We start from the raw sequence: 5,721 nt of genomic DNA on the forward strand, positions 1-5,721 counted from the left end.
AAAAGGGACAATGCTTTGCTAGGCAGTTTTTCTCTGCCAGTGCGGTGGGTGACAGACTGTGTCACGGTCGCCCTGAGAAGCCCTAGACATGGTTGAGGTTTTCTATGTAGAGAAGAAAATAACTCCTTGCCCATTCACATGGATGGCTCTACACCCATGGGAGCTGATAGGGGTTTCCAAAAAAAGACATCACACTTAGCATTTATACACGTGGTGCTGATGGGTTTGTGTATGTGTGTGTGTGTGTGTGTGTGTGTGTGTGCCCATCTTGAGTACAGGAAGACTGGGGATCAGGGAGACGTGAAAATCAGGAGGGAGCTAAAGATCCCACCCAGATCATCTGGTGAAAACAAATTTGGGAAAGTCACGATACCATTATTCTAATACACTGAAATCCTATTACAGTGGGAAAAAAATCAATTTATCCAGAACGATCCTGTAAGGAGCAAAATTAGAACCAAAGAGGTGGAAATTGTTGGAAGATAGATTTCAATTAGACTGCAGCAAGAACTTTTTTTAGTTTTTAAAATTAAAAGATTCTAACTTATAGAAGCATTGCAAGAAAAGTACATTGCTCAGACACTGTTTACCTAGATTCTTCAGTTGTTAATATTTTGCCACATTTCATTTATCTCTCTTTCACTCATATATGTGTTGATATTTTCCCGAACTTTCTGAGAGTGAACGGCATTATAATATCCGTATATCCCTAAATATTTCATCATGGGGTTCCAAAGAATAAGGACACTATCTTGCATAACCAGAGTAAAATTACATACTCCATATTCAAATTTCAGCAAATGTCCCAATGATGTCCTTTGTAACAATATTTTTCCTCTGATTCAGGATCCACTAAGATACATTACAAGTGATGCTAATAAGGATGAGCTTCCTAAGATTTAGGATTTTCAAAGAAAAGGAAAGCGGGAGGCATCACAATTACAAACTTTAAGTTATATTACAAAGCTGTAGTCATCAAAACACTATGGTACTGTCACAAAAATAGACACATAAATCAATAGAACGGAATAGAAAACCCAGAAATGAACCTCCAGTTATATGGCCAACTAATCTTTGGCAAAACAGGAAAGAATATCCAGTGGGAAGAAGAATGTCTCTTCAACAAATGGTGCTGGGAAAACTGGACAGCAACATGCAAAAGGACCAATTTCTTACACCTTACACAAAAATAAATTCAAAATGGATCAAAGACCTAAATGTGAGACCTGAAACCATAAAAATCCTAGAGGAAAACACAGGCAGTAACCTCTTTGACATCAGCTGTAGCAACCTCTTTCTAGATATGTCCCCTGAGGCAAGGGAAATAAAAGCAAAATAAACTATTGGGACTGCAACAAGATTAAAAGCTTTTGCACAGCGAAGGAAACAATCAACAAAACTAAAAGGCAACCTACGGAATGGGAGAAGATATTTGCAAAGGACATATGTGATAAAGGGTTACTATCCAAAATCTATAAAGAACTTATAAAACTCAACACCCAATAAATGAATAGTCCAGTTAAAAAATGGGCAGAAGACATGAGCAGACATTTTTCCAAAGAAGACATGCAGATGGCCAACAGATAGATACATGAGAAGATGCTCAACATCACTCATCATCACTAATTCAAAGGGATACACGCACCCCAGTGTTTACTGCAGCATTGTTTATAGTCGCCAAATTATGCAAGGGGCTCAAGTGACCAGGGATTGGTGAATGAATAAAGAAGATGTGGTGTATAAATATACAATGGACTATCACTCGACCATAAAAAAGAATGAAATCTTGCCATTTACAACGACATGGATGGAGTTAAAGAGTATCATGCCAAGAAAAATAAGTCTGTCAGAGAAAGACAAATACCATATGATTTCACTCATATGTGGAGTTTAAGAAACAAAATAAATGAGCAAAGGGGAAAAAAAGAGAGAGAGACAAGGAGGGGATGGATGAAAGAGATGATGGGGATTAAGGACAGCACTTGTCGTGATGAGCACCGGGTGATGTACGGAAGTGCTGAATCACTCTATTGGACACCTGAAACTAATATTCCACTGTATGTCAACTAACTGGAATTTAAATAAAAACTTAGAAAAGATTTAGGAGTTTCAAAAATGAGAGGGGCTGTATCAAATAGCAAATTCTAAATATCAGCTTGGCAAGTATATCATATACACCTTACCAGCTCAGGGCATATGGCAGAATAAATAACTTATTTAAATAAATAACCTAAATCACCAAAAACTGGTTCAGGCTTTTTGTGTCCTGTGTGTGAAATTTGCCTGCCCCAAAGTCATGAAAATCTCCTCTTATGTCTTCTGGAAACCTTACAATTCTACGTTTTGCGTTGAGGTTTATAATACACCCCAAATAGGGGCGCCTCACTGGCTCAGTCGGTAGAGTGTGTGCGACTCTTGATCTCAGGGTTCTGAGTTCAAGCCCCGTGTTGGGTAGAGAGATTACTTAAAAATAAAACCTTTTTAAAAATACATCCCAGGGGACACCTGGGTGGCTCAGTCGGTTAAGCGTCTGCCTTCAGCTCAGGTCATGATCCCAGGGTCCTGGGATCGAACCCCACATCGGGCTCCCTGCTCAGCGGGGAGTCTGCTTCTCCCTTGCCGTCTGCCCCTCCCTTACCTACTTACCTTCTTACCTACAGATCTCTAGAATCAAGAGGCACTCCAAGCCACGCAAGGCCACATGCAGAATTACCAGGGTCAGTCAGGAAGTAGAAGAAGTGAGGCGGAGACGTGGGCCAGAGCTTTTATTTCGGTTTTCACAGGAAGGAATGGGCGGGGCAGGGTAGGCAAACAGAGGGGACTTAGGATTGAATAGTTTGAATAGTTTGGGCAGGCTCTGGGCTATAAGGGTGATCCCTAGTTGTCTGATACCTGACTCTGAGGTGATTTAAGGTGATTTAGGGCTGAGCTATAGTGTCCTGGACAGCAGGAGCCTGTTAAAAGGAAGGGGATGGTGGGTACAGACTCAGGATTGGTTGCTTTGCAGCAAGTTGTTTGCTTTCTCTAGGAATTAGCTAACTCTAGGAAAGGCAGTCCCTCCCCAAGGACTCAATGCGCCAAGATGTCAAAGCATCAGAAAATAGAGAAAATAAAAAACACAGTGTTTAGGCAGCATGTGTACTAAAATTGGAACAATCCAGAGATTAGTATGGTCCCCGCACAAGGACGACACACAAATTCGCGAAGCGTTCCATATTTTTAGATGAAACATTTTTCACTAAAAAAAAAAAAAAGAAAAGAAAAGAAAGAAAAGAGAAAGCATTGATTAATAAACCCTAAAACTCCCACCCAAGATGAAGCGGGCAGTTGTTGGGAAGTCCTCCATTTTGCGGTCAACAGTCATCTGAGACTTAACCAAGCACACCAATTTCAGGTCCTAATACAATGTCGCGTAGGATTTCTGATCTGAAATTATTAATCTATCATATTGGGTGGGGCCCCCTTGGGTCTTCTGACTGTAACTCCCTTTTGCATAACCACCAGCAGTACCCTACGTTAGAGCCCATTACATCATACATGGTAGAATTTTGAACCCTCTGCTCTGGCCTCATTGTGTCATTCATCTCTTTTCTCTTTCTAAGTCCCATATGCCTTATGAGTTGCTCTTCTGCTCTTGCTTTATTGGCTTCTTCACGCAACAGCTAATTGTTGAGGGCTCGCTGTGTGCCTGACACTGCTCCAAGTGCTGGGGACACACCAGCCAACAAACCAGACAAAAATTCCTGGCCTTGAGGAGCTTTAATTCAAACAAGAAGACAGACAACAAGCAAGGCACATGACAAATGGGTTAATCAGTTAGCGCGTCCAAAGTTGGTAAGTATTATGGAAAAAAGAAAAAGTAGGGCAAGGTCAGGGGCATTGGGAATGCCCGCGGGGGTGTGAGAGAAATTTGAAATAGGGTGGACAGGGGAGCCTCACAGAGAAGGGAGCATTTGAGCAAAGGCTTCACAGTTACTAATGGAGTGAGATGATCCTATCTGAAGATCAAGGCTATGGTTCAGATTAGATGAAGAGTAGGGAGAGAAGGGACATGTGACCTGCAGATGAGGTGAGACACTTAGATGTGGAGGGCAGTGCTGGGGTGGCCTTGTGTGAGTTGCCCTGCACATTCTGCAGGGCGTGGGGTGCTGGGCCCTTAGAAGTGTTGGACTGGGCTGTGCAAGATGAAGGCCAGACACACAGACACATGCATAGCAGTCTTCGTCCCAGAAATGATGAGTAGAAGCCACGAGAATGAGCAAACTTAAAAGGAGATCCTGTGAGCATCCATATTTAAAGAACAGGTTGGAAAGAGGAAACTGAAGGAGACATCTGAGTGGTTTCAGCCTGAGTTGCTGGAGCAGGACCGAGGAATAAAGGAACCAAGGAAGCAGAGAGTGGAGAGGATCCAGGGAATGGGGAGTGGTGCATCACCCCCCCACCCCAAGGACTGCATGAGGATCGGGAAGTTTGGTGGTGGTATGGGGGAGTCTTTTTGGTGACCTTTCAATATAGAAGTTTTAGGCAAACTGTTGTGAATCTACAAGGATTCGGGAAATATTATTCCCATGAGCCCTTTCTGAAAAACCTACCAGACAATAAGCTTCAGAAAACCAATTTAAAAAATGATCTAAGACTAAAATTGTAGTAACAAGGGAGAAAGTAGAGGTGCCTGGTTGGCTCAGTCAGTTAACCCTCAGACTCCTGATTCCGGCTCAGGTCATGATCTCATGGGTAATGAGATTGATCCCCCACATTGGGCTCCACACTTAGTGAGGAGTCTGCTTGGGATTCTCTTTCTCCCTCTCCCTCTGCCCCTCCCCTTGCTCGCACATGCTCTCTCTCTCTCTCTCTCTCTCTCTCTCTCTGAAATAAATCCTTTAAAAAAAAAGAAGGGAGAAAGTAGTTTGTAATGGTTATGTCTGACAATGGAAATATAGTACATAATAATAATAATGAATGAAATAATAATTTCTAAGCTCAAATCTAAAATATTTGACTCCAAATCTCTTGCTTTTTTTGCTTCACATGATAAAGTTCAGATACTTGTCTCTTAAGAAGTGGAATAATGATTGTACAGTCTGGTCCTTATAAAGAAGGAATATCTAAAGATGAGGACAGGTAGGATTATGATCAGTATTGTCATTCCCAAAGAATGCCGAAAAACTAACTAAGGAAGGGGAGGAGGTTGAGGGGAGCCAAAGGGATAATTACTATCTTGAAATATATAATACGATTTTCGTGGGGATGAACTGGGTCATTTTTCTTAATCTTTTTTAAAGATTTATTTATTTATTTATTTATTTGAAAGAGAAGGAGAATGAGAGAGAGAGAGAGAGAGCACATGAGAGGGGGGAGGGTCAGAGGGAGAAGCAGACTCCCCGCTGAGCAGGGAGCCCGATGCGGGACTCGATCCCGGGACTCCAGGATCATGACCTGAGCTGAAGGCAGTCGCTTAACCAACTGAGCCACCCAGGCGCTGGGAGCCACCCAGTTTTAGTTTAAAAAACTAAAACTAATTTTAGTTTTTTAGGAGACAGAAGTACAGTAATAGATTTAAGTTAAAACTGCAGGCATTTTAGATCTGCATTAGAAGGAAAGTCTTTTTTTTTAAGAGCAGAAAACACTGGAAGAGGCCTCCAGTGGAAAAGATTGGGACTCTCTGCTTAGGGAACCTTGAATTTGAGAGAGGTTGAGGCAATTCCCCGGCCTTGAGGTGAA

At 42.0% G+C, this 5,721-nt stretch overlaps 1 pseudogene; it reads left to right on the plus strand.

Moving 5' to 3' along the window:
• The first annotated feature begins 3,121 nt into the window (after window positions 1–3,121).
• LOC113931631 lies at window positions 3,122–3,221 on the plus strand (annotated as a pseudogene).
• Window positions 3,222–5,721: the final 2,500 nt, after the last annotated feature.

The sequence above is a fragment of the Zalophus californianus genome, chromosome X (assembly GCF_009762305.2).
Source record: "Zalophus californianus isolate mZalCal1 chromosome X, mZalCal1.pri.v2, whole genome shotgun sequence".
In the NCBI taxonomy this organism is placed as follows: Eukaryota; Metazoa; Chordata; class Mammalia; order Carnivora; family Otariidae; genus Zalophus; species Zalophus californianus.